Source organism: Schistocerca cancellata, unplaced genomic scaffold (genome assembly GCF_023864275.1).
Source record: "Schistocerca cancellata isolate TAMUIC-IGC-003103 unplaced genomic scaffold, iqSchCanc2.1 HiC_scaffold_355, whole genome shotgun sequence".
In the NCBI taxonomy this organism is placed as follows: Eukaryota; Metazoa; Arthropoda; class Insecta; order Orthoptera; family Acrididae; genus Schistocerca; species Schistocerca cancellata.
Window position 1 is genome coordinate 119,667 of NW_026046373.1, and position 8,473 is coordinate 128,139.

The 8,473-nt window shown below is 49.8% G+C and overlaps 4 non-coding genes across 4 annotated transcripts; all 4 read right to left on the minus strand.

Moving 5' to 3' along the window:
• Positions 1 to 930: 930 nt before the first annotated feature.
• On the minus strand, positions 931 to 1,014 carry Trnal-uaa (transfer RNA leucine (anticodon UAA)). The gene has a single exon. It is a non-coding gene; the product is annotated as a tRNA-Leu (tRNA).
• A 1,802-nt stretch (positions 1,015 to 2,816) lies between these two features.
• Positions 2,817 to 2,900, minus strand: Trnal-uaa (transfer RNA leucine (anticodon UAA)). Its single transcript has one exon. It is a non-coding gene; the product is annotated as a tRNA-Leu (tRNA).
• Positions 2,901 to 4,702: 1,802 nt separating this feature from the next.
• On the minus strand, positions 4,703 to 4,786 carry Trnal-uaa (transfer RNA leucine (anticodon UAA)). Its single transcript has one exon. It is a non-coding gene; the product is annotated as a tRNA-Leu (tRNA).
• A 1,801-nt stretch (positions 4,787 to 6,587) lies between these two features.
• Positions 6,588 to 6,671, minus strand: Trnal-uaa (transfer RNA leucine (anticodon UAA)). The gene has a single exon. It is a non-coding gene; the product is annotated as a tRNA-Leu (tRNA).
• Between the last annotated feature and the right edge of the window lie 1,802 nt (positions 6,672 to 8,473).

An 8,473-nucleotide genomic window follows, 5' to 3' on the forward strand; every position in this document is an offset into this window, starting at 1 on the left:
GATTCACAGCATCGTGTGTCCCGTCCCCATGTGTCGACTTGTCTCGACTTTGCTCGGCTGACGCGAAAGCTGACGCTTGCAAATGGGCGTATATGTAGAGGACAGGCGCTAGAATCGACTGGGAGAGACCAACTCGACAAACACACAACGGACCCTTTCATTTGACTGTGGCCGCAGGTTCGCGAATTTGGGTACCGAGAGGCAAGAGACGGGTCAGCGTGCTGGACCGTATCATTACCGCGCAGCAACACCGAAAACTAAGGGAAAAGGCAAAATTCAAGAATCCAACAGCACGCAGACATCCTAGTTAGTCACCGAGCCGTGTACTAAGCACGCAAAAATGCTGCTTAACTTCGGTGTTCGGACGAGAACCCGTGTCGTCAGCGTGGCACAGAAGTCGGCGAGAACGTTTCCAGACGTGTGGACATCTTAGTCCTTGTACAGATCACTTGAGATTTGCCTGGCAGTCTCTCGCGCTGCCTTTTAGGGAAGCAATATGGAATAGCCCTTGGTGGGACCTAATCCACAGCCTTCCCGTTATTAGCATGACACACTAACTTAGTGAGCTTACTGCCCACGCAATACGGCCGCTTCAGAACTCCAGTACCTGAGCCACCGTTTCATCTATCTTTATTAAGGCCCTACGATTCATTTAAACACGTATGTGTTGCTGTTGAGGTTTTCTCGCTGTCGCTTGGAACCTAGAGCCACAACACAACGACAACGGAAACGTCCGTGAGAAGAGCTAAAACTCGCCACAGGAAAAGTATGTTCCGCTATTTCTTTTCGACCGCTCGGGCTACCGGACGAGCGACGCCTACACTGCTGTCACTGTCGTCTCTAGTAAAATCTGCATGGCGTGTTTCTGCGTAATTTACTTGTTCTATAAGATCAAGGGAGTATGTTAGTTTCAGAATGTTCAAAATGGATAGTCAGATGTGGGGTTCGAACCCTCGCTCCCTTACGGTAACCAGAGCTTAAATCTGGCGCCTTAGACCGCTCGGCCAATCTGACGTGCGAGGCATTCGCTCCAGTGACTTCCATCTCTAGCAATATCTCAAGAACCTAGCTGCGAAATCTGTTTCTTTTTTCGGTAGGATGTAATTATGTCAGGTTTAGAATATTTAAGACACAATGTCAGACGTGGCGAAGGAAACGAACCCTCCATTTCGGGAACTAATGTGGCGCGTTGGACCGCTTTCTTCCGTCGTTTCCAGTTTGAACTGTAACTAGCAAAACTGTATTTAGTAATAGTAACATTTTCACATTGATGCAAAGAAAACTAGATATTAAAGAACGGCAAATAAGGCCGTTTCCTAGCAACAGCCACGCTCTGCATTACGCACTCGTGGGAAGCCAATGAAATACTTCCTGTGAGGCTCAAGCTGTCGACCTTCACTTTACAATACTTAGGCACTACCCGGTGGTACCGACCCATACATACTGAAACGCCTTTGGATCGTCAGTGGGTACTTCATATTAGAAATTTCATGTTCGCCCTGATGTGCATTAAAGGGCAGATTCTTCAGTGAAAGTTCGTTCTGCGCTCAGTTACAGTATATCGCCCTAGCAGCACCAGGAAAACGGGTTCAGCTGTGCTCGCCTTCCACTCGGCGTTGAGCGCCTACAGCGAGATTGCCTTCGGCCTCTGGCGCCAGGAGGGAAGGCGACACATCACGGCGCAAGCAGCGCGTAGCAGAAGGCGGTGGTGGTGTGTCGGTGAGCATGGTTGCTTCCCAAGTAACTGATCTGGGTTTGAAACCCGGACACCGCACGGAAGTTGTCTCCTTTACTCAGGAGAATGTTTTCAACGCTCGCGAACTGTCGTGTTACGAATGGTTTTCCTTCGCCCCTCGTCCCGCTCCGCGTAGGCTAGTGTGGATTGCGATTCACAGCATCGTGTGTCCCGTCCCCATGTGTCGACTTGTCTCGACTTTGCTCGGCTGACGCGAAAGCTGACGCTTGCAAATGGGCGTATATGTAGAGGACAGGCGCTAGAATCGACTGGGAGAGACCAACTCGACAAACACACAACGGACCCTTTCATTTGACTGTGGCCGCAGGTTCGCGAATTTGGGTACCGAGAGGCAAGAGACGGGTCAGCGTGCTGGACCGTATCATTACCGCGCAGCAACACCGAAAACTAAGGGAAAAGGCAAAATTCAAGAATCCAACAGCACGCAGACATCCTAGTTAGTCACCGAGCCGTGTACTAAGCACGCAAAAATGCTGCTTAACTTCGGTGTTCGGACGAGAACCCGTGTCGTCAGCGTGGCACAGAAGTCGGCGAGAACGTTTCCAGACGTGTGGACATCTTAGTCCTTGTACAGATCACTTGAGATTTGCCTGGCAGTCTCTCGCGCTGCCTTTTAGGGAAGCAATATGGAATAGCCCTTGGTGGGACCTAATCCACAGCCTTCCCGTTATTAGCATGACACACTAACTTAGTGAGCTTACTGCCCACGCAATACGGCCGCTTCAGAACTCCAGTACCTGAGCCACCGTTTCATCTATCTTTATTAAGGCCCTACGATTCATTTAAACACGTATGTGTTGCTGTGGAGGTTTTCTCGCTGTCGCTTGGAACCTAGAGCCACAACACAACGACAACGGAAACGTCCGTGAGAAGAGCTAAAACTCGCCACAGGAAAAGTATGTTCCGCTATTTCTTTTCGACCGCTCGGGCTACCGGACGAGCGACGCCTACACTGCTGTCACTGTCGTCTCTAGTAAAATCTGCATGGCGTGTTTCTGCGTAATTTACTTGTTCTATAAGATCAAGGGAGTATGTTAGTTTCAGAATGTTCAAAATGGATAGTCAGATGTGGGGTTCGAACCCTCGCTCCCTTACGGGAACCAGAGCTTAAATCTGGCGCCTTAGACCGCTCGGCCAATCTGACGTGCGAGGCATTCGCTCCAGTGACTTCCATCTCTAGCAATATCTCAAGAACCTAGCTGCGAAATCTGTTTCTTTTTTCGGTAGGATGTAATTATGTCAGGTTTAGAATATTTAAGACACAATGTCAGACGTGGCGAAGGAAACGAACCCTCCATTTCGGGAACTAATGTGGCGCGTTGGACCGCTTTCTTCCGTCGTTTCCAGTTTGAACTGTAACTAGCAAAACTGTATTTAGTAATAGTAACATTTTCACATTGATGCAAAGAAAACTAGATATTAAAGAACGGCAAATAAGGCCGTTTCCTAGCAACAGCCACGCTCTGCATTACGCACTCGTGGGAAGCCAATGAAATACTTCCTGTGAGGCTCAAGCTGTCGACCTTCACTTTACAATACTTAGGCACTACCCGGTGGTACCGACCCATACATACTGAAACGCCTTTGGATCGTCAGTGGGTACTTCATATTAGAAATTTCATGTTCGCCCTGATGTGCATTAAAGGGCAGATTCTTCAGTGAAAGTTCGTTCTGCGCTCAGTTACAGTATATCGCCCTAGCAGCACCAGGAAAACGGGTTCAGCTGTGCTCGCCTTCCACTCGGCGTTGAGCGCCTACAGCGAGATTGCCTTCGGCCTCTGGCGCCAGGAGGGAAGGCGACACATCACGGCGCAAGCAGCGCGTAGCAGAAGGCGGTGGTGGTGTGTCGGTGAGCATGGTTGCTTCCCAAGTAACTGATCTGGGTTTGAAACCCGGACACCGCACGGAAGTTGTCTCCTTTACTCAGGAGAATGTTTTCAACGCTCGCGAACTGTCGTGTTACGAATGGTTTTCCTTCGCCCCTCGTCCCGCTCCGCGTAGGCTAGTGTGGATTGCGATTCACAGCATCGTGTGTCCCGTCCCCATGTGTCGACTTGTCTCGACTTTGCTCGGCTGACGCGAAAGCTGACGCTTGCAAATGGGCGTATATGTAGAGGACAGGCGCTAGAATCGACTGGGAGAGACCAACTCGACAAACACACAACGGACCCTTTCATTTGACTGTGGCCGCAGGTTCGCGAATTTGGGTACCGAGAGGCAAGAGACGGGTCAGCGTGCTGGACCGTATCATTACCGCGCAGCAACACCGAAAACTAAGGGAAAAGGCAAAATTCAAGAATCCAACAGCACGCAGACATCCTAGTTAGTCACCGAGCCGTGTACTAAGCACGCAAAAATGCTGCTTAACTTCGGTGTTCGGACGAGAACCCGTGTCGTCAGCGTGGCACAGAAGTCGGCGAGAACGTTTCCAGACGTGTGGACATCTTAGTCCTTGTACAGATCACTTGAGATTTGCCTGGCAGTCTCTCGCGCTGCCTTTTAGGGAAGCAATATGGAATAGCCCTTGGTGGGACCTAATCCACAGCCTTCCCGTTATTAGCATGACACACTAACTTAGTGAGCTTACTGCCCACGCAATACGGCCGCTTCAGAACTCCAGTACCTGAGCCACCGTTTCATCTATCTTTATTAAGGCCCTACGATTCATTTAAACACGTATGTGTTGCTGTGGAGGTTTTCTCGCTGTCGCTTGGAACCTAGAGCCACAACACAACGACAACGGAAACGTCCGTGAGAAGAGCTAAAACTCGCCACAGGAAAAGTATGTTCCGCTATTTCTTTTCGACCGCTCGGGCTACCGGACGAGCGACGCCTACACTGCTGTCACTGTCGTCTCTAGTAAAATCTGCATGGCGTGTTTCTGCGTAATTTACTTGTTCTATAAGATCAAGGGAGTATGTTAGTTTCAGAATGTTCAAAATGGATAGTCAGATGTGGGGTTCGAACCCTCGCTCCCTTACGGGAACCAGAGCTTAAATCTGGCGCCTTAGACCGCTCGGCCAATCTGACGTGCGAGGCATTCGCTCCAGTGACTTCCATCTCTAGCAATATCTCAAGAACCTAGCTGCGAAATCTGTTTCTTTTTTCGGTAGGATGTAATTATGTCAGGTTTAGAATATTTAAGACACAATGTCAGACGTGGCGAAGGAAACGAACCCTCCATTTCGGGAACTAATGTGGCGCGTTGGACCGCTTTCTTCCGTCGTTTCCAGTTTGAACTGTAACTAGCAAAACTGTATTTAGTAATAGTAACATTTTCACATTGATGCAAAGAAAACTAGATATTAAAGAACGGCAAATAAGGCCGTTTCCTAGCAACAGCCACGCTCTGCATTACGCACTCGTGGGAAGCCAATGAAATACTTCCTGTGAGGCTCAAGCTGTCGACCTTCACTTTACAATACTTAGGCACTACCCGGTGGTACCGACCCATACATACTGAAACGCCTTTGGATCGTCAGTGGGTACTTCATATTAGAAATTTCATGTTCGCCCTGATGTGCATTAAAGGGCAGATTCTTCAGTGAAAGTTCGTTCTGCGCTCAGTTACAGTATATCGCCCTAGCAGCACCAGGAAAACGGGTTCAGCTGTGCTCGCCTTCCACTCGGCGTTGAGCGCCTACAGCGAGATTGCCTTCGGCCTCTGGCGCCAGGAGGGAAGGCGACACATCACGGCGCAAGCAGCGCGTAGCAGAAGGCGGTGGTGGTGTGTCGGTGAGCATGGTTGCTTCCCAAGTAACTGATCTGGGTTTGAAACCCGGACACCGCACGGAAGTTGTCTCCTTTACTCAGGAGAATGTTTTCAACGCTCGCGAACTGTCGTGTTACGAATGGTTTTCCTTCGCCCTCGTCCCGCTCCGCGTAGGCTAGTGTGGATTGCGATTCACAGCATCGTGTGTCCCGTCCCCATGTGTCGACTTGTCTCGACTTTGCTCGGCTGACGCGAAAGCTGACGCTTGCAAATGGGCGTATATGTAGAGGACAGGCGCTAGAATCGACTGGGAGAGACCAACTCGACAAACACACAACGGACCCTTTCATTTGACTGTGGCCGCAGGTTCGCGAATTTGGGTACCGAGAGGCAAGAGACGGGTCAGCGTGCTGGACCGTATCATTACCGCGCAGCAACACCGAAAACTAAGGGAAAAGGCAAAATTCAAGAATCCAACAGCACGCAGACATCCTAGTTAGTCACCGAGCCGTGTACTAAGCACGCAAAAATGCTGCTTAACTTCGGTGTTCGGACGAGAACCCGTGTCGTCAGCGTGGCAGAGAAGTCGGCGAGAACGTTTCCAGACGTGTGGACATCTTAGTCCTTGTACAGATCACTTGAGATTTGCCTGGCAGTCTCTCGCGCTGCCTTTTAGGGAAGCAATATGGAATAGCCCTTGGTGGGACCTAATCCACAGCCTTCCCGTTATTAGCATGACACACTAACTTAGTGAGCTTACTGCCCACGCAATACGGCCGCTTCAGAACTCCAGTACCTGAGCCACCGTTTCATCTATCTTTATTAAGGCCCTACGATTCATTTAAACACGTATGTGTTGCTGTTGAGGTTTTCTCGCTGTCGCTTGGAACCTAGAGCCACAACACAACGACAACGGAAACGTCCGTGAGAAGAGCTAAAACTCGCCACAGGAAAAGTATGTTCCGCTATTTCTTTTCGACCGCTCGGGCTACCGGACGAGCGACGCCTACACTGCTGTCACTGTCGTCTCTAGTAAAATCTGCATGGCGTGTTTCTGCGTAATTTACTTGTTCTATAAGATCAAGGGAGTATGTTAGTTTCAGAATGTTCAAAATGGATAGTCAGATGTGGGGTTCGAACCCTCGCTCCCTTACGGTAACCAGAGCTTAAATCTGGCGCCTTAGACCGCTCGGCCAATCTGACGTGCGAGGCATTCGCTCCAGTGACTTCCATCTCTAGCAATATCTCAAGAACCTAGCTGCGAAATCTGTTTCTTTTTTCGGTAGGATGTAATTATGTCAGGTTTAGAATATTTAAGACACAATGTCAGACGTGGCGAAGGAAACGAACCCTCCATTTCGGGAACTAATGTGGCGCGTTGGACCGCTTTCTTCCGTCGTTTCCAGTTTGAACTGTAACTAGCAAAACTGTATTTAGTAATAGTAACATTTTCACATTGATGCAAAGAAAACTAGATATTAAAGAACGGCAAATAAGGCCGTTTCCTAGCAACAGCCACGCTCTGCATTACGCACTCGTGGGAAGCCAATGAAATACTTCCTGTGAGGCTCAAGCTGTCGACCTTCACTTTACAATACTTAGGCACTACCCGGTGGTACCGACCCATACATACTGAAACGCCTTTGGATCGTCAGTGGGTACTTCATATTAGAAATTTCATGTTCGCCCTGATGTGCATTAAAGGGCAGATTCTTCAGTGAAAGTTCGTTCTGCGCTCAGGTTACAGTATATCGCCCTAGCAGCACCAGGAAAACGGGTTCAGCTGTGCTCGCCTTCCACTCGGCGTTGAGCGCCTACAGCGAGATTGCCTTCGGCCTCTGGCGCCAGGAGGGAAGGCGACACATCACGGCGCAAGCAGCGCGTAGCAGAAGGCGGTGGTGGTGTGTCGGTGAGCATGGTTGCTTCCCAAGTAACTGATCTGGGTTTGAAACCCGGACACCGCACGGAAGTTGTCTCCTTTACTCAGGAGAATGTTTTCAACGCTCGCGAACTGTCGTGTTACGAATGGTTTTCCTTCGCCCCTCGTCCCGCTCCGCGTAGGCTAGTGTGGATTGCGATTCACAGCATCGTGTGTCCCGTCCCCATGTGTCGACTTGTCTCGACTTTGCTCGGCTGACGCGAAAGCTGACGCTTGCAAATGGGCGTATATGTAGAGGACAGGCGCTAGAATCGACTGGGAGAGACCAACTCGACAAACACACAACGGACCCTTTCATTTGACTGTGGCCGCAGGTTCGCGAATTTGGGTACCGAGAGGCAAGAGACGGGTCAGCGTGCTGGACCGTATCATTACCGCGCAGCAACACCGAAAACTAAGGGAAAAGGCAAAATTGAAGAATCCAACAGCACGCAGACATCCTAGTTAGTCACCGAGCCGTGTACTAAGCACGCAAAAATGCTGCTTAACTTCGGTGTTCGGACGAGAACCCGTGTCGTCAGCGTGGCACAGAAGTCGGCGAGAACGTTTCCAGACGTGTGGACATCTTAGTCCTTGTACAGATCACTTGAGATTTGCCTGGCAGTCTCTCGCGCTGCCTTTTAGGGAAGCAATATGGAATAGCCCTTGGTGGGACCTAATCCACAGCCTTCCCGTTATTAGCATGACACACTAACTTAGTGAGCTTACTGCCCACGCAATACGGCCGCTTCAGAACTCCAGTACCTGAGCCACCGTTTCATCTATCTTTATTAAGGCCCTACGATTCATTTAAACACGTATGTGTTGCTGTGGAGGTTTTCTCGCTGTCGCTTGGAACCTAGAGCCACAACACAACGACAACGGAAACGTCCGTGAGAAGAGCTAAAACTCGCCACAGGAAAAGTATGTTCCGCTATTTCTTTCGACCGCTCGGGCTACCGGACGAGCGACGCCTACACTGCTGTCACTGTCGTCTCTAGTAAAATCTGCATGGCGTGTTTCTGCGTAATTTACTTGTTCTATAAGATCAAGGGAGTATGTTAGTTTCAGAATGTTCAAAATGGAT